This window comes from Lepisma saccharinum, chromosome 4 (genome assembly GCF_977018435.1).
Source record: "Lepisma saccharinum chromosome 4, izLepSacc3.1, whole genome shotgun sequence".
Lineage (NCBI taxonomy): Eukaryota > Metazoa > Arthropoda > Insecta > Zygentoma > Lepismatidae > Lepisma > Lepisma saccharinum.
The window spans coordinates 73,482,280-73,508,280 of record NC_139232.1 but is presented as its reverse complement, the minus strand read 5'-3'; the positions used below and the strand labels follow the sequence as shown (position 1 = coordinate 73,508,280).

The 26,001-nt window shown below is 39.1% G+C and overlaps 1 protein-coding gene across 1 annotated transcript in view; it reads right to left on the bottom strand.

The window, feature by feature from the left end:
- The window catches only part of LOC145986579 (uncharacterized), a 115,510-nt gene extending 110,958 nt beyond the window's left edge, over positions 1-4,552 (bottom strand). Inside the window, exon 1 of the mRNA XM_083120745.1 lies at positions 4,196-4,552. The gene's annotated coding sequence lies outside the window, so the exon portion shown is untranslated. The remainder of the gene's footprint in view (positions 1-4,195) is intronic.
- Positions 4,553-26,001: the final 21,449 nt, after the last annotated feature.

The window sequence follows — 26,001 nt, the reverse complement described above, 5'->3', positions numbered from 1 at the left end:
CTGTCACAGCTTCAGGAGTCTTGTCATATAACGACACGAAACAAAGGAAGTCTTCTCGAATATAGCTGGATCACGAAACAATTAATGCACAATGAAAACCCTTCCGTTCCCAACACATCTAATGTTTCGTCTCCCAGTATGATCAAATGTTTACTCATTTATCTCCAGTGACGTGCCCAAGGGAGGGTTGGTGAGGTCATAACCCTATTTGACCCAGTATTCCTTTTTTTTTTTTTAAAAAAAAAAGGAACGTCAAAGACAGGAAAAAATGGCAAAATCAGGACTGACCACCAAAAATAGTATGCGTAACCCCTCTCCCTTCCGAAAATCCTGGACACGCCACTCTTTATCTCGGACACATTTTTTAATATCAACTCACCAGAATTTATTATCATTCCGTATTGGAGATTGAAGTAAGATGCGTTCTTCCTGCAGGTTTGGATATGATCCTTTAGGGTGCTGTCTGCCTGCCTTCACACCTAACCTTAACAAGGCCCTAATTTTCCATCCTTGTGACTTGGATTTTCAAGACTTAGGAAGGTTTCAGACCGAAGGGACACGCGATACATGTCGATTGGAATGGGCCAATCAACAGCAACGTTGCACACCGTAGCGACACAAAAGGCCGCACAAACCTAATTTCGACTTGTGAAATCCTCAGGCGACATGGTGTGAAATCTCCCTTATTAGGCCACTGTCATTGTCACCTCGAAGTAGTAGCTCTTGTTGACCACAGAAGAAAAAATTTCTCCTCAACCGGTGGGAATGCTCCTCAGTTTTCTTCTCTCCTATATTTTCTGTGCTTGTTCACTATACAGGCAACACCTTACGATTTGATATACGCAGGACATGTACTATGTAGACATTTTAACGAAAAATCGGTTGAAGTCAAGGATGGCTATGTGGCTCAGTTGGTAGAGCCCTGATTCGGGTCCTGGTAGAGCCTGCAATTTTCGCCTAAAAGGTCTACATATGCAACATCTTGCTTTCTCTTCTCGACATTCATAAAATTTTCGGCTGTCTCTTTATGGTAGTTAAGTGTTTGGATGTATTTTGAACCCAGTAGGCTTAAAGAAAAGTATTTTTGTATACCATGAAATTCTCGGACTGCATATATGAAATTTAGTTCTGGCAAAACTAAATCATCACTCAAAACTTTTGATTTTCAGTTGATCTATGCAGCTTATTTCTGTTTTAATAAACCACTCCAATATCCGGTACTGCTGAAATATTCACTTTAGAGAGAGAGAGAGAGAGAGAGAGAGGGGCCTTGATTTCTTCGGCCCTCGACCCGAACTAGCACTACATTGAGGCCCCGGAAATTCTACTGTCGTCAATGTCTTCATTTTCGAATCACTATATCTTATAAAGCAACCAGAGGATGCTGACTGATCACTAATCGACTGTATGAATTGTCACACTTACCTCTGAAATCTCATTAACCGATTATTTGTAGAGATGAACCGAAAAATAGAATCCCCGTATTTATATCCTCATTATATTCTAGAACGTTCCGCAGATAAAAATATTCGTAAATATTGCCAGCCATTTGACTCCTTCTCTCATTCAAGACCGTAACCTCTCCCGCCTTCCAGAGATTAGAAATTACAACGAATCGCCCTACGTGTGGCGCCAGCTTTGTTGTGCAGCTTCCAAATGCTGACAAGTTTCTACATAGTGCTCAAGTGCGCTGCGACAACGCCGAAAGCGCAAGAAAAGTTTACGTGCAATATTATCAACAACAGGGTTATAGAACATTCTCCGTCTTGCCTCGATAATTGTGTATCTCCTTAAATCATCGTCACATTATTCAAAAAGCCAAAAACCTAATTTTATCTAGTGAAAAAAAAAAACTTTCCTGGTGGGGGGTCTCGAGCCACCTCAACTCCACCTTGGGTACGTGCTATTAACAATAACAAGGTTATAGAACATTCTCAGTCTTGTCTCGATAATTATTTCTCCCAAATTATCATCACATTATTCAAGAAGCCAAAATCCTAATTTTATCTAGTGTAAACAGAAACATTTCCTGAAGGGGGGCTTGAGCCTCCTGATTCCCACCTTGGATACGTGCTATTAACAATAACAAGGTTATAGATCATTCTCAGTCTTGTCTCGATAATTATTTCTCCCAAATTATCATCACATTATTCAAGAAGCCAAAATCCAAATTTTATCTAGTGTAAACAGAAACATTTCCTGAAGGGGTGCTTGAGCCACCTCATCCCCACCTTGGATACGTACTATTAACAATAATAGGGGTATAAAACATTCTCAGTCTTGCCTCGATAATTATTTCTGTCCTTAAATTATTTTCACATTATTCAAGAAGCCAAAAACCTAATTTTATCTAACGTAAACTGAAAAATTTCCTGGGGAGAGGGTCGAGCCCCCTGTGCCCCATCTTGGATACGTGCTATTATCAATAACAGGGTTACAGAACATTCTCAGTCTTGCCTCGATAATTATTTCTCTCCTTAAATTATTGTCACATTATTTTATTTCACACCACAAGAAACCAAAAACCTCATTTTATCTAGTGTAAACCTAAAACTTTCGGGGGGGGGCTCGAGCCCCCTAAGCCCCCCCTCTGGATACGTGCCTGCCTGTATGGTATGTAGGGGATTAGAATTTTTCGGACAATAGAGCGAGGATGTTAAATCATCCTCTGTTTATTGTTCGTTTCTTTTTCCCTTCGGTAACACGCTAAATGACGGTAACAGTTTCACTACCGTAGTCGGCATGCAGTGTTTCCACCCCACTCCACCCAAAAATACCTACATAGCCCCACAAACCATTTCCGGTAAGGTTAGGTTGGGTCACGTTTAGGTTAGAATAGTTAAAAATTGGTTTAGAAAAAATGCGTAGCCCCACGCACTATTCTCGCTTAGCCCCACAAACCATTGACACATAGCCCCACGAACCATTGACACCTAGCCCCACAAACCATTTGCAGAAACGTACCTTCTTCAGTTACACAAACACGTGTTTGGAAACACTGACCGGGATTACGTCATCACATACATGCAACATCCGGCTGGAAGGAAATGGATGCAACAGCTTTCGTGCATCGGTCACACATTTATATCGAAAAATACATGATTTACCGGCAAAATTCAATGAACACTTCCCCGAACTTCCACAAGTCTAAAGAAACTGCATTCGGTAAGTAATTTCTCCTGTAAATTTTAAGAAATCCGTTTTCCGGATACGGAAAGTTTACCGGAAACTGTTCTGTACCATTGTCCTTATACTCAATTCACGGAGATGAACTCCTTACCAGGGTCCCGGGTTCGATACCCGGTGGAGGTACATAGTGGTTCGGATCCCACTTTAAGCTGTAGGTCCAGTCCCGATTAGCCATTCTATGCATAAAGTGGACTTACAACAAATCAATCAATCAAACTCCTTGCCACAACTAGAAGCAATATACTTTGAGGGTTAACATTCTCTAAATATTTGATAAAAGCTTAATAAAGATTAGCTCACAGATGGACAAGACACAGACTAACACAAAATACCACAGAAGATTATAATGACCGTGGGTCCAGACTCCAGAGCTACGTTTGCCTGCAATAATGCAGTTCCCTAGATGTATTACGTGAGAGATAGGTTTACTTTTGGGTGCGTTCCGAAAATATCTCCCTATAGCTGTACCCTTTAAATACACGTAAGTGTACCGATCTCCTTGGCGGAATGGTTAGAACAACACCCGACGAACCCAGGGATCTCAGGTTCGAATCCTGGTCTGAGCATGGATGTTCTTTGTGAGTCTCTCTTCATCATTTTCATAATATCCATAATATAATTAGGGGGAGGCGTGGGTGGCAGTTCCCCCACACTTTTTGCCACTCTTGCCCCCGCAATAGACTAAACCTTATCCACCAAGGGAAAGTAAACTGTCCTTACCTACCCCTCCAGTTTTGTCACCTTGTCCCTCCCCCCAATTTTGGAACCCAATCGCCACCATTGCTCTGCCTCATCTTAGCGATTAGCCAGAAGTTGCAGGAAAACGAAGTAAAATAAACCAAATTAATCAATCAATCAACCCATTCTGTGCACACACTGGCATACTGAAGCCGGTGACTTTTCCCGGAAAACGGAAATATCCGATAATTAATGTTCAATATTACACGTTTGACAAGTAAGTTAATAAAACAGGTTTGCAGGTAGCAAAAGAAAAATACCTTCTTACCTGTGATTAATTCCAAGGTACTTCCACAGGGATGTAATAATTTATACAATAGGTTAGGTCAGTTGAACACACCACTTGTTCCACTTGTTGTGTAAGCAAATACAGGGCACCGTCGCTGAAGTCTAAACCAAAGCTCTTCCTTCTGCCAGAAAAACACAAATATCTATTGCCTGACACTATAAAGACACGTCAATCCTGAAGCGTCCATTGTTAAACATTCGCACCATGGTCGTAAATAGGCACAAATTACTGCGATGACCGAACAAACTTCCTACACAGGTTTCGCTGCCCTGAAGCATATCAGCCATAAGAGACGCTACGCGGACACCACAGCCAAAGTTACTGACGCTGCTTGTGATTTGTAGACCTCTGTTGCTCAGTACGATTCCAGAGCAGACACGATACGATAAGGGCGAATCACGAACTCGCTACGTAACAGAACGCGTGCAAGAAAAAAGTCTGGATGTCACGATTGCAGATAGGTCACAGTTCGACATTCGCTCTGAATGAACGGATGTCATGTGCTGTAATCGTAGATAATACACATACACGGGAGCAGTCGGTATGGATATTTTTCACTGCAATTTAATCACGGTGAAGTGGTTAGTTTGCTAAGAGGTTCCTAGAAAACAATTTCTAGTGTTTTCGTATCGACTGGTCTTATCAAACAAAGTAAAAGTCACCTACGTTCTAATCAACTATTGTGAATCTATCATTGTTTCGCTTATCGTGAGTAATCTTATCTGTATGTATGTCAATATTAGATATGCTTTTGGGGGTGCCTGAAGGGGAATTTGGGCAATTAGTCATCTTTGAATACGTTTTCATTGCTACTTTTGTAAATATCAACAGCGATTTTGTTTACTGCGGTGTGGCTACCGAGTATGGTCACCATAAACATTCCAGAATAATTTGTAATTTGCGAGTCTTGGTCTTCTCCACACAAGCTTGCAATACTTTTTCTAATCCACATACTCCTCAAATCTTTAACGTCCATCATCCACACCATTCTTCCTTCTTCTTTCAGATAGCTTTTATTTTTTAGATGTCGGGTTTTTTGCCATCCTACTAGTCTGCATGCAATGTAGCCATCCAGTGGCGTACGCAAGGGGGGGGGGGTTACGGGGTTTAAACCCCCCCTTGAGCTTGTGAAATATTATGAAAAATGCTGTGGAAAAAATTTTAAATGGCCAATTTACCAAAGTTAAAGATCTGGGACAATACTATTACTATTACTACATCTACTACTACTACTACTACTACTACCACTAATAATAATAATAATAATAATTTGAATTATTATTTCCATGTAGCATGCAGAAAAGCACAGCATTCCAAGCACACGCGTCTTTCAGAGTGATGCCTTTAAAATAAGCACAAGTTCTTGAAAGTGAAATATGAGGGTAACTATGATTTAAAAGAGAAATAAAATGTTTTGTATTTCAGTTGCAACAATGTTCAATACTCTGGCGTACGCAGTTTTTTTTGGGGGGGAGGGGCCGGAATAGTAAATGTGGATAACACATGGCTTCGTTTTGGAGGGCAGGATGCATAATAAAATATTTCGTATTTTTGGAGCTTTTCAGTTTATTAAAATTGTATTCAAAGACAAAAATGGTAATCGGGACTCACTTTAAAAGAGGTTTCGTAATAAGTTAGCAGCCTCCCCTTAATATTATTATACCTTTGATTTTTTAAAGTTCTTAACGGATTTTTATTTGAAAATTCTGATTTTCTCAAAATTTTGGTAGGGGCTGTAGCATCATCGGTAGAGGCATGCATATATCGTTTTGACAAAAAGAGAACTAAATTTGAAATAACACATTGCAATGTTAATTTTAAAGGTTTCTGAAAGGTGTGAGGTGCATTTTCCTACCCTGTTTTGTCACGAAATGATGCGAAATTAACTGCAAAATTAGAAATAGACTCTTAAACACGAAATTTACCGTTTATATACCGACGCAACACTTTCTGAAGTCTGAAGTATCCTGTGTGTTATGCAATTCACGGAAAATTGATTGATTTTGCTGTAAATATTTGAAAAGCAAAAATGGACTCCTCTATACAGGAATAAACTTAATATTCTGGTAATGATTTAATGTGCTATTAGAAGGGATATGTTTATTTTGTGTAATAGTGCGATTATATTCACATTTTTAAAACCAAAATGTAATTTTATATACCGCTTTTTCACCGCTATAACAGCGAAATTTCATTTCACTTACAGCTTTTGAACCCGAAATTGACTCTGTTTTTATACTGAAATTTTGCTTTTTTATTTACCAAAAGTATGTGCCTCTAACCATCGGCCATGCCTCTACGTACGCCAGTGTTCAACGAACATGTCTTTTTTTTGTGTGAACAATGAGAATTAACTAAAGAAAGTTCTTGGTTCGTTCTTAGAGACTAATGTATAGACAAAGGCTAGGCGGACAAGAATTGTATTATTTACCGCAGCACGTTTGAATGTCTCTCTTTAAAATGTCTCACCTTGTTGACTAGACAATTATTCAAACGACAATAAGCTTAACTATTGGAAAATGTTTTGTTGGTAAGAACAGTGAGACAATCCAGATGTGAATTATCGGGGACATTTATGCGGGGAAGAAGCCGGAAAAATTCCAACCAATTTCGGAATCGATTCCGGATCTCCCGCGTGATTGTCAGATGCTCTACCGACCAGACCACCGCAGCTTCTTGGATGAGTTCCATACTTTAATTATTTCAATTTATTTTAATATATTTTCTTGTTTTATGGATTTTCTTCACCCTTAAAATGTCTCACCTCGTTGACCAGACAAAAAACAAAAACAAAAGAAAAAATGCTCCCAGGATTTGATAAAAATTGAATGATTAGAAAGTAATTTCTTTCTATTGTTTTCATAAATGGTATATTTATGTAGATCTCTACTACATAATAGTAGTAGTGGTATTAGTAGTATTATTAGTAGTAATTCAGCTAATTAATTAATTATATATAAATATTATTAATTAATTGTGATTATTATTATTTAATTAAAGTATAATAAATCAAAGGTAATGTGAATTTGGAGAGAGCTTTAGAAATAACCCCCCCCTTGACGAAATCCTGCGTACGCTACTGTAGCCATCATATCTTTTGCAGGTATGTATTTTCTCTCCTTTAAAGGAATGTTCGCACCGAAAGTTACAAGCGACACCCGACATGTCGCCTAGTACCAGAGGAACTGAAGCTTACTTGAAAATCAAGCTCAAGAACCAAATTCAACATCTCACACGGAGTAGCGTGACACGCAACGTATGTCGCTTCTCACATGGGTGTCGGTCGGACAAGGCCGTTTATTTATCTGTGGCGCTACACATTAATCAGTTTCTTGCAGTTATGTCATGAGACGAATACCTTTGTCACGCTGGAGGGATAGTGGCTACTTTGGTGTGTGCACTTCGTGATTAAGCGTCACTTGCTACTTGGGTGTAACCGCCGCTCACCCTAGTCCGTCTCGCCTGCACTTGTACTTGTCGCTTCTCACTCTGTATGAAATATCCCTAGTGGTTTCCTCCAATTACACACAGTATCCTATTCTCCCATTATTGTCTTCTCTAATTGGTCCGGCCTCGCTATTAAAAAAAATTAATGCTGTCTTATCCATGTTTGTGATCTTCAATGATTGTCATTGGGCGAGGGTGGCGTCCATCGAGGCGGGAGCGAGAGATGCGACAGAAGCATCATTGAGAAAAATATAAATACATGCAATCAAGTGTAAGCTAGCCCATTGAGTCGGAAGCTGAGCGATTGAAAGGAGTCGCTTGCATCCACCTCTGTGGACACCTAGTATTAGTTGTAAAACTTATACTAGTTTTCGTAGACGTTATGAGCAGAGGACGTCAAAAGAAACATGGACGTACATCCCAAATAAAAGTGGTGTAATTTGGCATTGGATACTACTCTGACTAAAAACTATACTTCGTCCCCAAAATATAAAATTAGGTACACGAAAAGAGAGGAGCGCAAGGTAGATATCTTGTACTTATAATGTTGTATTCAAAGTTGTTACTATTTGCCAGAGGCGTCTCCTGAACGCATGCGGTGTATGCTGCGCATGCGTCAATTGTGGGAAAAAGGACAGCTTACTCTGCGACGACATTAATGAGCATTTCTACATTCTAATTTCTTCATATAGGAGAAAGTTGAGCGTTTCGTGTAAAATAAATACTTCTCCTATATGAAGAAATTAGAATGTAAAAATGCTCATTAATGTCGTCGCAAAGCAAACTGTCCTTTTTCCCACAACTAACGCATGCGCAGCATACACCGCATGCGTTCAGGAGACGCCTCTGCTTTTTTCATATTTTACGATATTGCAAAAGTGTTACGTATTTACGAAAGAACTGCAGTGGACTGCAGAGGTACCGTAGCGTTGTAAGAGGGGCGGAAAGAAGGGATTGAGCGAGAGAAGAACCTCTCGTCATCTGATTCATGAGTAACGGTGCAGTGATAATTATAATTATAATCTTATCCAATACAATCAAAAGTTTGTATTTTTTTATTCTTATTTATGTACAGGAGGCTACATTTTATTTGACCCAGAAATGAAAAAAAAACCCACAAAATTAGGCCCTGGAAGAGAGTGAATACTTGTGCTTATATATTTTGAATCATGTCCATATAATTCGGAATCCTAGCTATATTGAGTGGAAAAGTACTGGTTTTATCTACAGGTCTTCGTACAAGTGGGAAAATCCTAGCAATTAAACGTACAAATATTTAAGCGAGAAAACTCAAAAGTTATATATTTTGATCATTTTTATCAAAGTAAAGAAAATACAACTTTATGTATTGACTTAATCTACGTTCTTATGTAACATGCTGTATTATCGCCACAATGGGAGGCATTCGACAAATATTTCGTCATATTATTCTAAGAAACCAACATCAATAACAAACATAAGTTTCACACGCACACAAAAGAACACTCGCACACCGTCTTTTAATACATGTATTCTATGTATTTTAAGTTTCTTTCTAAAATTTCAATACAGCCGATCTTAGTGAAAATTAAAAAATGGAGTGATATTGGCAGCAATAGGCTCATAAGCGTAATCTTAATCTCAAATATTTATTTATAGTGTTCGAATTTCAAAAGGGGAGAGGGAGGTAGGGAACCACTCTTTGAGTTTTATCTCCCAGACTTTACATTTCCAATCGGGGAAAGAAAATGTCCTCCCTTCTGAGAATATATGCACTCCATCATAACTCCCATTTATATTATTATGACCTTCGATTTTCACTATTAGAATTTAATTATAAGGTTGGAAAGTGATAATTATATTATTGACATGTCAAATCTTTGCGAAAAGAATGGTATGGTATTTATTGTTACGCTAACTGTAACAGCTCCTTATCGCTTCACTGTCTTAATATTAACTGAGGTGATGAGATTGATGACGATGAGATGAAAATGATGAGGGGAGACTCACAAAGATACACACATGCTCAGACGGGAGCTTCCAACCCGGTAAGTTCGTTAGTCGATCTTTCAACAACTCCACCGAGGGGCAGTACCCAAACAAAAAAATGAGGTTGCAAGTACGAATGTTGACCAGGATAAACTTTTGAATGGAAACTGTCAATTAATTCCAATTACTGAATTCAAAACGCACATATTAACTAAACATTTCACTAATGTTTACAGGGTAAAGGGAAACAAATAAAAAAAATATACTGTCGATGTCGCAATAGCGCTAATGGAAAGAACGATCTTGATAAAGAATTTTATTTAAGAAGCATCCAAATATAGACTGATTCAGATTGTTTTCATGGCATGTTCTAGAAAGAAATTGGGTCAACATTTCTTAATGTGTTCATTGATCTTGTAAAAGATGTTCGAAATGTTTAATTTTTTAATTGTTTATAATATAGAGTCACTCGGGGGAATATGCCCATCGGGGTTAAATGTCCACCCCCTCGTATCTCGCGCAACGTTAATGTTATGAGCTAGGGCTTTATGTTATGACGTATTTTTCATTTGGCTTCGGATCTAATATTGGGGTGAGATCTTCGCATATCTGATGAAAATCAGCCGAAATAGACCAACTTGACAAAGCATATTTTGACATATTTCACCAATTTCGCGTACAACATATTTCTTCAATTTTGTTGTAATAAGACATATTTCGGTATAATTTCGTAATTCTCTCGCACATAATCGGTTATTTCATATTTTTTTCTTCGTAGCTTTAGCACAACGGATAGTTCATATTGTCGATGGCAGGATATGGAAATTACGGAGGAAGAAAGGTGCCGTCTTTTCTTAGTACAGAACAATAACACCCCACTTTCTTTATCCTGCCGACAATTGATAGCCATGCAAACATTATTGAGGAAAAATGTTCTCTCTCATTGTTGCACGGAAAGTAAAGAAGTTTCCTTCTCATTTCTTTGACTTTTTTCGCTTTTCACACAAATCAGTCAAAAGTAAAAATAACATTCGGTACATTACAGCCCCTACTCTACTCTATCGGGTATGGGAGAAATTCGAGAGTACTGTTGTACATATTTTTGACTATACATATTTTACAGTTTTATAGGACATAAAGTCCTGGGCCCTTATGACAATTCTGCGACTCTTGTTTGAAAGCGCCCTCCGTGGTGAGACGAGGCAGCAGGTTTCGAGCTTGTGTGAAGAATCTGAAACCATTCAGAGTTAATTTCAAGAGACAATTTTTGAGGTAATAGTTTTTTGGACGTTGCTGTATTAACAGTGTGCAATAATATTCCCAAGAGAGAAAGAAACTAAATTATATTTGGTGTAAAGATCAAGAGTCAGGGAAACATATCTGCAGAGTGAAACTGCCGCATGGTGCTCAGAGTTGCCAACCCAGTGATTCAATTTTCTGCTTGTAGCTGTGGAGTGATATGTCCACAAAAATTAAGTACAATATGACCATGGGCATTATTATGAGATGAAAGCATAGGCGCCGACTCCATGGGGCTTAGGGGGGCTCGAGCCCCCCCAATGTTAATTATGTGGGGGCAGAGCCCCCCCCCAATGTTAATGATGTGAGGGCAGAGCCCCCCAAATAATTTTGATAAGAGGATCTATTGTATTATTTTTCTTCTCTTGTAAAGTTTATTCTGAATTGTGCCACATGAACTTAACTTTAAATACATATTTGAAATGTTCTAGACCATCAACTTTGGGGGGCTGAGACCGCTAAACCATCAACTTTGGGGGGGCTATGACCGGAGACAGCAAAACACATGACTTAATTACTATATACTAAGTATATAATTATTATTTACTATTTTACATATATTAATCAGAGACATAATGAATTTAGCCAACGACTTGTTAAAGACTGTTTGGGAATCCCCTAAAAGAATGCAAATATTTACGAATATTATTGATGTGAATGAGAAGGCTGGCCATACTGGACTGCGTCCACTCTGCCCTCGTCGGTGGACGTTAAGAGCCTCCAGTGTGCAACAGATCTTAAGGATCTATGAAAACCTTCTAAATTTTTTTGAGAAATTTTCTGAAGAAGATTCTACTGCCGGAGCATCAAAATGTGCTGGATACCTGGATGCTTCACTTCAAGACATTTTTCTTTCTCTCCCTCTATTGCCATGTGATGGGTCCAATAGAAGAGGTAAACTGGATTCAGTTTCCACGCATTGGTGCTACAGAAGTGGAATCAAAACTAAAATACTTGACTGACATCTTTCAAGAAAAGCGAATGGGTTTTGAGCAGTTCTGGCTCAAATGCACAGAGGGTAAATCAAGTCTCGTTGATGAGCCAGAATTGCCCCGGCAACGTCACGTCCCTAAGAGACTTGAAAATCCTGATGCTGCCAAACATCGCAAGTTCTACACTCCAAAATAGTATTATAAATCAATATACATTGACGTGTGTGACACAGCAAAATCATGTGTTAAACAAGGACATGAATGTACAGGACTACAAAAAGTAACAGCCGTAGAGAAAGAATGCATCTCATCTGTGAACAGTTGCACAACAAACTTTCAGCAAACGCGAGAATTCTTTCGGCAAGATTTGGATGCCGATAGGCTCTCCTTACACATGTCCATGCTTGGTGTTATCGCCAAACAGAAGAAAGTGGTTCTAACTACCATGCGTGACATAAGGAAGTTTCTTTTGCAAGATACCACCCTCCAGGAGCCAAATTCATGATGGTCCTCCGCACTGTGTCAGTGACGACAGCCACAGCCGAAAGGTCATTCAGTGAGTGCTATTAGCCGACTAAAGACATATTTGAGATCTACAATGACGCAGAAGAGACTAAGCAGCTTGGCGGTACGAGTACTCCACATACATCAAACTGTGCTTGATAATTTGGACCTGAGACCGCTCGTTGATGAGTTCATAAAAAATAACCCACTGCGTAGAGCAACTTTTGCTTTATTTTTAAATCATGTTCATATGTTTTTGTTGTTTATGTCACTTTATATCTTAGTGTACATGCTATTTTTTTATTATTGCAAAATTAAATTTAAAAAGTAATATATTGTAGCAAGAACAAACAAGTAAAACTATTATCCTGCGATTTGTGTTAGCATTTATGTAAATAATTAAATAAAACTGTTAAATATTCATTATTTTCAACCCATCACATGTCTTTTGCGGACATTAAAACACACCCATGCCCTCGCCGGGACTCGAACCCGAAACCTCTGGATCAAAGGGAGTTGAGTACGACCACCCAACACGCTCGGCTACCGAGGCCAGCATAAAACTGTTAGGTTGGTCTCTTAATGTAAATACATACTTTTCAATAAAAATGTTAATTGTTATCTAAAAACAATGAGAAGACACAAAAGACATAAAGAGGCTTTGAAACATTTTCTAAACGTTTTTCATGTTACATTTCATTTGCATGAGGAATATAATAGCTGCTTAAAAACTGCTATACGAAGACGTAATTTTTATTTCTAAAAAGGGAGGGAGTGAGTCATTCATTCATTTATTTCAGTGATTAGAGCCCCCCCAATAATTTTGACAAGTCGGCGCCCCACAATGTGACTGAATCCAGTGCATTCGTTGTAGTATGTGGATGCATGAAATATGTACCAAATTCACGTCCATGTGTCCAAAGTGCAATGCAATTTCTCACAAATGTAAACAGTAAAAGAGGCTATGGTAAATTCAAAATAAATATTGTTACAAACGCTATGCTTGTCTGTACAAATTATGTTCTGTTTACGAAACAAACGTTAATAATCTTCCAGTTAATGCTGTGTATTATTTTCCTTTAAATATGTCATGTCAAGTATTACAACAATTGTTTCTTGTATTGGGCATTTTACCCCTAATGGGGTGCCCAAATTGACGTTCATCTGTTTATTTTTCTATGGTTCTTTTGATATAAGACATACAGTAATAAAACTTATAGGTAACAATAAGAAAACATGTAACTATCATTTGACATCCTTTTCATTGCGACACTTCTTCATTTAGCGAAGCTATAAACCGCCAAAAAAAAGTTGGACGTATTCCCCCGAATGACTCTATGTAAGCCTATTGTAATTGGAGCCAAAGCTCTGTTATAGGTGAAAATAAATATATAAATAAATATATCATTTGTCATCTAATAGCATCTGTGTGTATATTATAGCCACATTTTTCATTCTGCCGGCCTCAGGTGGTAAACATTTCGACCTACAATGTCAGGGTATCTGGGTTCGAATTCCGAATAAAGGGTGGATGTTTTCTTTTTCCTTGGTGGGAGAGTTAGATCTCCTATAGATTCAACTTCTTCATACATTTCCATCGTTGCGATTTAACTAAGCTCTGTGCAAGGGCGTAAGCGGACCCTTTATTAAACGGAAATCTGACTTAAACGAAAAGTGTTTGTGGGGCGTCAGGCAGTTAAGAGTGTAAACCGCGTGCAGAAAACCCTGCTCCACTATTGGAAAATATAAAGTATTCTGTTCTCAGTGTAATGTTTGCATCTGTTCAGTTAAAGTGTGAATAAATACACTACATGAGTACGGTACATATTTAATTTCATCTCAATGTTTATACATTACACATGCATTATGGGGACACCTGGTTTAGCGGAAAATGTCCTGGCATGGTCCTGGTCCCTTCCAATTACGTTTGAGGCAGGTTATTACTTATTTCAGTGATTTTTGTGCATATTTATGAACACATTCCGCATGTTTTGGCTACATAAAAATCCGGACCTTATTCATCACTATTGCACTATTGAAGCGTCACATCGCATTATACCTATCGTCATCATACTTCGAGTTGATATTTATTCTTATGTGTTCAACCCTGAAGTTTGATAACTCAATTTTTCTTCGTAAATTCCAGTAAGGTATAATTGCTCTTTAGACATGATCAAGGAAGAAGAAATTCAATAAACATATTTAAGCTGCTTCATAAACAAGAGCATGCTCAAGAATTTCAAGGGAGGAAAGGTGCGATACCCTCCACTGACATGTGAGTAGGAGAGTTCTAGTGCAAGAAATTGAGCGCCTCCAGTTACGTTTTTTCTTTGCTTTCAACTGAAAATTTGATTTGCTACAATGTTCTAAATATCTTGGACATTTCCTCGTGTCGAATTCTATTTTGCGATAGCAATGAAAGATCTAACTGGATTTTTAATCCAAAAGTATTATCTCAAGTTACTTTAGACTTCGTCCATGGAGGGTCAAAAACCAGACACGTCCAGATCCGATAAATAAGTTATTGTACATCCTATGCCAATCTCCAACCGAAAGAGAAGTCAATCGCATCATAAATATTATTTGAAAGAAACTCAATGGTGCAAAAAAGAGAGATTTATGACAATGACCGAAATAAGATTTCAAAAGTTGAGCTATAAATAATTTTCAGACTTTGAACTGTGAAAACGTTACCCTTCTTAAATTAACCTGCAAGATAGAAAAAGAGATGGTATTATGTATATAGTCTTCCCGATGGTACAGTGTTGACACTACTGACACGTACTCAAGGAGTCCTGAGTTCAATATCCGGTGAGACACATTGCATCAGGATTCCGGTAGCACTTTATACCGTTGGTCTACGAGATGTGACGGGTGTGGTCAGGCACAAGCTGATGGCCCACACTGCCCAACTATGTGCTGAACATAAGTTGGAGAATCTCATAGATCGAAATAGGCTTGGCCAGCCTCCTTTACGTCGCTCTAGTGCTGGTAGCCTACTGTAGCTGTTAATATAACACTGGTACAGTCACGATCAAAATGGAGTATGAATTCCGAAGACAATATAGAAAATCTGACATTTAGTTTTAAATGATTGATTAATTTGGATTATTCTACGTCGCTTTTCTTCCAGTTTTGGTTAATCGCGATGATGAGGATGAATGATGATATGATGAAATTGATAAAGGGCCATTCACAAGGAATACCCATGCCCAGGCCGGGATTCGAACCCAGGACCTCTGGCGTCGTAGCACGCTGTGCTAACCACTCTGCCACGAAGGTCGGCTCTTAGTTTCAAATAACCGCACCATCCTGATATGTAGGCAAACCAAAACACATGGTCAATTGACTCGTTCCATGACATGAACGGATAATGTTAATGGTGGTGACAAAATTGTTATATTCCCTCCCATGTTTCATTTTTGTATTTATTGTGGAATTCAAGTAATAACAGAGGAAATGAATGCGTAAGGAAGCAAACGCAATAGAATATATATCAACACGAGATTAAAAAAGCATCAATCGCTGATTTCTAAATATGATTTAATTACTGCCTTTACCTATTTCAAAGGACATGCTTGCATGCTGCAAGATACGCTAACTTGTTGTGTGATATGGGTTAACTTATTCTAAGGGGTTGAATACAGATTTAAATTCCATTACACCATTTCTCTAGTGATTTGTATTTGAACCCCACTTCTGCTCATCACGATAATTAACCTGTCAGAAGACTCGTTTCGAGTTCTGAACGTACCATTATTTTCACTTCAAACAAAACTTACCATTTCATTAAATATAAAAGTAAGTTATTTATAATAAGACCGTGGAGCCTATTTTCATGTAATAATGCAGAAGTTAGCAATTTTATGGACACTGTATAAGAGATGGATGGCCCAGCAATTTGCGACTCTCATGGTAAGGAAGGTTCTAGTTCTGTTCCGGACAAAGTTCCTTCCTTCAGTTTCATCAGTTTCGTGCTGTTTTTGTTCATTTTCATTGTTGGGATGAACCCCATGAGTTAAAAACGCAAACCCAAATTATTCATTACTGAAGTGCGTCTATGACAAATTTTCTTTCTGTGTAATGTCTATTAAATGACAATGTTTTAAAATTCACTGTATTTTCTCTATGAAGACGGCTCTAAAACATTTAATACTTCTCGTTATTTCCAGCCATTGCTTACATTTTAGCAGACACGTTTATCCGCGTTTGCTCCAGATTTACTCACAGACGCCAACTGATAAAGTTAATCGTCCTGTATGCCAAGGTTACTCGTGTTTTCTCTAAACGACAAATATTTGATCCCCCTGTGTGTATCTAAGAGTTTGCTTTCATTCGTGAGTTTTAAAGAAAATAACAGCGGTGGAAACAGACATGTGGCAAGCACTTCACATGGATAAAAAATCCATTATCTCTAGTCCCGCCGACTCTTTGGTATTTTCATGCAAATAATTTCAGATATTTACATGCCTACCTACGGTACTTCAGAGAGGAATATCATTTCAAGAGGAAACTCGCATTTTCAGAGCTAAATTTTATAATCCCACTATGAAAATTAATTAACAAAATTTCCGTCAATTTTGTGTAGTATTAATGGAACTAAATTGCTCAAGTAATTATATTTCATTTCATGCTATGAAAGAAACTTTACACAAATTTGCAGTTACGATGCCGTGAGGTGGAATTTATGGTTCAAACATAGCAGTGTCCACATTACAAATATGTATATAAACTTAATATTTTTCTTTTTGTAACTATAATTATATATGTTAATGGTTAATTACCAAGTAATGTGGAACACACCTCGTATATATACTATACATCCTGTTGTTAGTTATAAGTTCCAAGAGTTTATTTCTTTCTGCCAGCAAGCTGAGCTGGAAGTTTATTATCGGTGACAACAATGCAGGAAAGCTAACGCTATTGTGTAAGAGCCAGGCAGAGTCTACCTTATGAAAACGTTGTCACAGAGAAAAGACGAAAGATTAGGCTGTCTTTCCCACTCTGTATCTGTCGTGTCCCTTGGCGGACAATAATTAGACTTATATCATAATAATCCCTGATTCTTTAACTGCAAGACAGTATTTTCAGAATTTAGTTACGTTAACGCAAAAGAAAGTTATGCCCGCGCAAAACAAAACCTGTATTTAAATATTTTTGCTTAACATTTTCACGTTGTATATATTTTTTTCTTTCTTTGTTGACATATCGCGTGGCCGTTGGAGGGAGAGAGGGTAGTTGAAAGAAGCCATACTCTCTGGTCAAATTAAATACTGAGTATAACATTAAAAATTATATTGCATATTTATTAATCACAAAAGGGTAAAATTAATATTTTTTTGCATGTAACTCTTTATGTTTCTCATTGATATTTAATTATTTTGTATTTTATTGTGATGTAAAATTGGTGTTAAGATAAAAGTTTGTAAATCCATCACGGCACCGAGAAATGCTATATAAGCAGCAAAGCTCGGTGGCCCGTGGTCTTTGGTCAAGGTAGATAGAGATTAGGTAAAGCCATCCGAAGATTGCCGATGTTGCACGAACGCGTGACGTCACCAGAGAGGTAGTGAGCTCGGCTGAAGCAGACGGCCCCTAGCATTTATATGGGAGATTCAGAGAGCGAAAGTATATTATTACTTTTAGGAGGGGGAAAATATTAATTTTCATCCTCCAAGATGGTATTGAGGCATCCTTTTAATGATTAATAACATAATTGAAAACGCGCTACATTTAAAAGGGGGCAAAGTACATGTGAAAAAATGTATTTTGAAAATCCATATTCCTGAAACTTTCTGACCGATGCGCTACAAAGAAAGTTGCGTGTTCTCCTTTAGAATTTCGTCATTTTACAAATCGAATTAAATTTTAACAAAAACGTGGCATTCTAAAGAATAATTAAAGAGTTTAAAAAAATAATTGATTAATAGACTTAGTTTATTTTACTTCGCTTATCTGTCACATATGGCTAATCGCAAAGATGAGGATGCGTGATGATATGATGAAATTGATGAAAGGAAAGTAGACCCATGCCCGGGCGGGGATTCGAACCTGGGGGCTCTTGGTATCGTAAAGCGTTGTGCTAACCACTTCGCCACGGAGGTCAGCATTACAAGGAAATAAACAGAAAATGACAATCATATGGCATCTATGTTTTAATATGCGAGAAACATTTGCGAGGAGGTTATTGAAGTAACAAATAATTATTACTGGACGTTCTGATGAAAATTATTAATATATCTGAAATATCGAGAATTGACCTTGCAGTCTCTAAATGTACTTTTAGGGTTACGCAAAACCTTTACTCAAAATTGCTAGTATAAATTTATAAGCTATTAAAATTTAAAACTTATTCCTGTTCGAAAAAAGAAACTGCCAAGTCAAATTTCGTATAAATACATATATTTTTCTTTCATGAGGCCAGGACAGTATTTGGAGGGGACGGTGGCTTGGGAAGGCTATAGCCCCGGATCTTGATCTGCAAAGGGGCTTCCAGTGGAAAAACATCGTCCAGAAGAAGGGGCGAAATGATTCTTTTTAAATGGCTCAAGAATACAAAGATATAAGTGGACATTTGACAAGCTTAGTCTAAAACTTACAACTGAAATCGTACATGTCGGTGTGTGTGGGGGGGGGGGGAGTGGCTACGTGAGGTAACACAGTGGAATATGATTCACAATACTAAAATTAAAATAAATATGTGGGAACAATAGAAATCAAAATATGTTGTAGCTAGTGACGGCGCAATAGAAAAGATGCAGGGGTAAATCATATTTTCCCGGGGCAATCATGTTTATTATTCCGTTACATACGACACAAAAATGCATATTTTGGCTAAACGAGCATTCATTCGTTTATTTATTTTTGTCGTTATACTGGGGCAGATAAGAGAGAGAGAGAGAGTGAGATAAATTGTCCTGCCCCCCCCCCCTGTAGTGTGGTCACTGTTTATAGCTATGCTGGAGAAGAATGCACCAATTAATACGTTATTAAATAAAACAGATACTTTTAAAACTTTTAATCAAATTATTTGTGAACTATGATTTAAATTTAGAGAGAGCACATACCTGTTTAATTTAATTTGGATGAGTTAACTTCTGAAGCCTGCCATTTCCGAGCCTTCTTCCGGTGTAACTGCACTGCCCTTTGAGCCCTAGCTGCTGCGTTCAAGTGGCGGAACGAGCGGAATACTAATTACAACAAATATGTGACACACACACACACACACACACACATATATATATATATATATATATATATATATATATATATATATATATATATATATACAGGGTGAGTAGGTGGAATGCTTCGTTCTGGGCCGGTCTTTTGACCTACTTTTGAAAATGCCTTACGATATTTTCCTGTAAGGCTGTCTCTCCTTACGATGTTTTCCTGTAAGGCGGTGATTTTACGATTTACGATATTTTCCTGTAAGGCTGTATTCTCACGCTGTAAGGTGCTTCTCAGTGTAATCTACTACGACCTACTTTTGAAATGCCTTACGACATTTTTCTGTAAGACTGTCTCCCCTTACGATGTTTTTTTGTAAGGCGGCGATTTCACGATTTACGATATTTTCCTGTAAGGCTGCCTCCTCACACTGTAAGGTGCCTCTTAGTGTAATCTACTACGACCTGCTAATAGGCTTCTGCTCTGCTGGACGCATTTTTTGACCCATTTTTGAAATGACTTACGATATTTTCCTATAAGGCTGTCTCCCCTTACGATGTTTTCCTGTAAGGTGGCGATTTTACGATTTACGACGTTTTACGCACTAAACTAACCTACAATGAGAGAAAAATGGAGAGAAAAAACTCTGGCATCACTTTTTAAGCTATTTTTTTTACCTCGTGCAAATTTTGCTCTTATGCTAACTTGTTTTTTGACCTACTTTTGAAATGACTTACGATATTTTCCTATAAGGCTGTCTCCTCACACTGTAAGGTCCCCCTCAGTGTAATCTACTACGACCTGCTAATAAACTTCTGCTCTCAGCGTAATCCGTTTTTACGATGTTTTACGGATTAAAACTAACCTACAATGAGAGAAAAATGGACAGAAGAAAAGCTCTGGCATTACTTTTTAAGCTATTTTTTACCTTCTGCAAATTTTGCTCTCACCTTTTTGACCTACTTTTGAAATAACTTTCCTATAAGGCTGTTTTTTTTACCGTAAGATTCCTCAGTGTAATCTAGCACGACCTTGCTCTCAGCGTAATCTGCTATGATGTGTTTTTATTTTTTAAAACTCACAGGTGCGATCTTCTACGATGTGTGTGTGTGTGTGATAATCAAAATTTAATTTTGTTAAGGAAATCCCTGGCCCCTGCTACGACCTAACAGGGGACCTCTTCTATGATGTTTTGGGCTCCTGTTACGATATTTTTCTGTAAATTGCTTCTCATGATGTAAAAAATTGGTATTGTAGCGGTATTTGAAATCGAGTGTGCTGCGTGATGGGGAAAAATTTCTTCATGTTCACTGAACAATAGGAGAGCGGAAGAGTAGTTCCGGGCTTTTCATCGAAAATCGTCGGGTGCGATGAAAAGCCCGGAAGAGCACTTCCCGGCTTTTCATCGAAATCGTGGGGTGCGATGAAAAGCCCCCGGAAGAGCAGCACTTCCCGGCTTTTCATCGAAAGCGTGGCGTGCGATGATGTTCAGTTCACACAATAGGATTGAGGGACTATTGCTCAACATATCACTCCTCGCACCCCCTTATAATCCGAAGCTCTGCCATGGAAACTTCCATATCATCTAGAGCGACTGTTCAGCGAGTTGATTCTTGAAACAAGCCAAACACCCCTTAACATATTGTTGAAGGAAAATATACTCGCAGAACACAAAGTATAGAAAGTTTTTTTGTTCCTGTTGAGTGTGTGTTCCAGAGAAAAGTAAGTACCTTGCATGATATGTTTTCTTATTGGCGTTTTATTCTGTGAGTTGATTCTTGAAACGAGCGACTCGCATAAAACAAACCAAAACAGCCTCTTAACGTATTGTAGAAGAAAATATACTCGCAGAACTACACATACATTTTAGCATGCATTTTTTGTTTGTGTACCGTTTGTTGATAGGAAAAAATGTGTGTGCGGGACACATTATTAGGCTATTTTTTTATTGCGCTTGATATCAAGTGGAAAGTGTGGTTCGGATCTTAACTGTTTTAATTTTTTATACTAAAAAAAAAAAAACAACTGTAGGCCTATTTATGTTCAGAAGAAAAAAAAAGTGTAGACCCAAAATTTTATGAATGTGAATTTTCAGCTCAAAGGCTGTGACTATGATTGCAGGGGGGCTGTCTGCTGTTTTAAATCCACTTTATGCACAGTGAGGCTAATCGGGACTGGACCTACAGTTTAAAGTGGGATCCGAACCAATGTGTGCCTCCACCGGGTATCGAACCCCGGGAGCTGCCGATTACAACAATGACGCTATTACTGCGCCATGGGGTAGGCCCTGTCTGCTGTGTTTTTCTTGGCTAATAACCGGTTGCGTGGTGCTAACCACATCACATATGCGAGTTGTTCTAAATCCAAAAAGCGGGAGAGTTAGGGGAGATCCGTGAAGGCACTAGACCAAAAAGTTACATTGTTGTAGGTCCCATAGGAGCCGAGAAAATCAATGTCTTGGGAAAAAGTCTTAAGACAATTATCTTAATCTTTAAGAAAGTCGACTTCCGGTCTGTCAAGATGTTACTTCCGGTCTATCAAGAAAATTTTCTTAAGACAAATATCTTAAGACGTTTTCCAAGACATTTATTTTCTCGGCTCCTAATTGAGCTAGGATGATGATTGTGGGTTTGTTGGATAGGTTTTGATGATAACTACTCAACTACAAGCAAGTGGCCCCTCAAGTTTTTTTTTTTTTACGAAATTCTAGTTTTGTTCCTGCATCCTATTGGAGTGCTTTGGACGTTTTTAGATTAAAAATTTTGTAATTGGGATTGTAGAAAAGCTATTCTTGCTCGACGAAAGGGGATATTTAAAACTGCTCTGTGACCCTCTCGTTCTTCACGTCGTACGCGAAAGACTTCTCTGCAATCAGGATGACGCTACACACGGTGTCCTCGGGCAAGGCATCGTGGAACTCGCAGACGACCTTGATGTTGGTGCGATCGTTGACCACGACCTGCTTTCTCTTAGATGTGTTAATGACAGTCATGGGTCTCCGTGCTTTGAATTCGCTGGGCGTGTAGTACATGTCCACGCTTCCCTCGGTCACGCGTTTGTAAGCCGAGAACGCTTCGTAAAGTTTGAGATAATCGTTTTTGGTCATGTCGAGGTTGTAATTCTCGCGCGGGAACACTTCGTTCCTCCCATTCTTGAGATAAACGTTCTTGATCTTGCAGTCGTCGAACTTGCTGGAATCTTTTTCCTGATTCTTGTCCCTCCCGGTCTGAAAAAGCACTACGACGAAATCTGGCATGTCGAACTGTATGTTGTTGAACTGCGTCGTCACGTCGAATTCCATGTGACTTCCCGACGCCATCTTCTGCACGCACTGGTAACCGTGAAAGTGAATCGGCACCTGCGGACTTTTCAAGATCTCCGCTTTGTACTTGAGGGCGTAGTTCGTTTCGTATTCCACCACCGGCATTCTCAATTCCATGCTCCGGATGACGCATTTCGCTGTTTCGGGTAAAGTGTTGGCTATCGGTGTGGTGCCGTCCGGACCCAAAGTAGCATATCGCATCAGTGCGTCGTTGTCGTTGGCCGCTCTTCGAAAGGTGACGCGCAATCCTCCCTTCCACATGATCTCCTTGTAGTCCGAGAAGAAACCAGGCAGCAGACGCATGGGAAAAAGCACCGTGTGACTTCTCGTCGATATTTTGGCCCCGGCTTCGAATCCCCCGGCCTGGTAGTACGCTGCGTCCGTTTTGGATAATTTCAATGTTCCCACTGCCGTCGACGTGATGCCTGGATAATCTATTCTGTCGATGACGGTGTTGTGTTTCCTCACCTCCACCTGCGAGAACAGGTGAGGCACGAAGTTGTCCACGAGTATCAAATTTGCTGCTGCAGGAAACGCGTCTCCGCTTTCCTTCTTCACCACGTCGAATTGAAGGTAGAGGTCCGCTCTGTGAGGATGAATAAACCCGTCGCCTACGTCCACGTCGTATTCGATCTCCCTGTTCGCTTCGTTCAGATTGGCGAACGTGCGACGGTTGGGAGGGAAAGATTGCAATTCGTAACTTTCGATTTGCTCCATTTTACATGTATGGTTATTTATTATACGTTGATCTCCACGATGGCTGTCGTAGTGGCACCTGCGAAATCCACCACGTCTCCTTTCTCGTTCGTCACCACCAACTCTATGTCGTCTATGCGGTTGCGACATACTGGAAAATAGATCGGCGAAGAGGGCGTGTAGATGATCGGTTCCATGAACTCGGAACTTGGTTTGAAAGTGGCTATGATTCCCGTCTGCTTGTGACTTCCTAATAATCCGTCCGAAGATTTCGTGATCATGCCTTCCGCCACGTTGCAGTGTACGTTCAGAGTCTCTATGGCCAAGAATTTAGGAATGTTGGTTGCTACGTGCTTGATGCCAGCTTCGAGTTTTGGGTGGTTGTTCTCGAAACCTAAAAGTTCTCCCATGGTGCCCAGGTCCACGGTCTCCGTCGCGGATAAGATTTCCACTCTGTGCGTGACCGAATTTTGAGAAAGGTATGTGCCTTTGGGTAATTGAGCTTGCAAAGTGGAAAGATTGTATTGTCCTGGCGTGACGACGATGTGTTCGCTTCCGACGCTAATTTTGTTGTTGTGCTGCGTAACGTTAGGTATGAGGTACATGCTGTAGAATGCACGCAGAGCCACGGATTTAGGATAGACGATGTCGTCGTGCAGCGTGAGTTTCAAGATTGAAGATTCGCTCGTGAGATGGAACACGCCCATCCTAGTGATGCTGTTTGAGGTTCCACAATGCTTTCTGGAAATCCTCGATCGTAGGGTTATTTATTTTAGAGAGAAACGCGAGCACGGAGAGGCAGAGATGGCCACAGTTCACGTCTCCGAAATTTTGAATGCGTTCGTCGTTGTAGTATATAGAGGTTTTGTTCGTCTTCAGATAATGAATTAAATTTGTAGGTGGAACACCTCCGAAAGAATCGAAAACAAATACTTTATCATCATTTTTGTGGTAACATATCCAATGCGTGCCTGGATTTTCTTGACCGTCCAAGTTGACTACTCCGCATTCTCTTCTTTTAACGCTTGAAGGTAACGAGTCGGACATGAAAACTCCTCTGAAGTGTTTGATTTGTAACGGTTCGATCAGAGATTCAATATCTCGGTTGGTGAGTGCTGTTGTTTCTTTTTTTTTAAACTTTTTCATCACGCCCTTTCCCCCTTTTTTCTCCATGGCCAGGTTGTGACGTTTCTGTTCTTCCAATTCCGCCTTGTTCTTCTTCGAGTCGATGACGGTTTTCGCGATGGCGGCGCTACCGCCAGCCAAACTTCCAACGGCCCCCAATGCTGCTAGGATGGCCGGGATGCTGAATATGAAACCTCCGATCTTTTGCTGTTTCCGCGAACGCTGCAAGCGTTTTAATTGTGGAGTGCTGAGCAGTAATTTCATTCCGTGTCCTTTGCTCAAGCAAGAACGTTTCTTCTCGCGCTGTTTCTTGGTGAGTAACCCATCGAGGGCACCTAGATTTTTTAGATTGGAGTATGGTATCTGGTACACGACACCCTTGGGCTTCATGTTGATGCTCTATGTGTTATTTTCACGGTATGTTATTTATATATATATTCTGAGATTTTTTCTCGTGTAGTTTTTTTACGGTATGTTGTTTATATATAAATGTTCTGAGATTTTTTTTTCACGGCCTCGCAGTCGTTACACAAATTCTATTACGTGCTTCGTTTTCTTGCCAAGAAGTTCTTTTGTCCCCTTGTACACGATTCGAGTTTTGTTCTCGATTAAAATAGATAGCTTCTCGTCGGATAACATGTTAGCGTATCGATCTGGTAAAAATAGACTGTATTGTGCGTTGAGCAACAGGCGTACCTTGGGACCATACTGGGTAGAAACGATTGAACCGGAAGTTATCGTGTAAGGTTTGTCGACTTCCAATTCCTGAATTTTTACATACTCGACTGACAAATTTAGCATTTGTTTTAATGCTTGGAGATCACTCATTTTTTCAGTCGTCATATCAAAAAAATTTCAGAGTGTTAGAGAGAAATTTAATTGTTTTTCACGATGTGTGTTATTTATATATACCAAAAATTATTTTTTTTTCACGATGTGTGTTATTTATATATCAAGTTTTTTTTTTTGATGCGTATATATATTATTATTTTTTAACAGAGGAAGAAAGTCCGTGCTTCGGAAAACGCGATGATGTGCGTAATGATATCTTCCGTCTCCTGCTTAGACTTGCGCCAATCTACTGTGTACCGTCTTCTTCCCTGCCTTGCCTCGTGCAATTCATCTAACCTATCGTTTAATTTTTCCCCTGCAGCCGAAAGCAGAATGTTGAGATCACCGCACCTCAGACCGCTGATCTCCCAAAGATGGTCCTTGAGAACCATTTCACAAGGGATGCGAAATTCCGGCGTCGTTCTTGCTATGATTACAAGTTTCCCTACATCCTCACAATCTCCGTTTACTGTGTGTTTGAATATTTT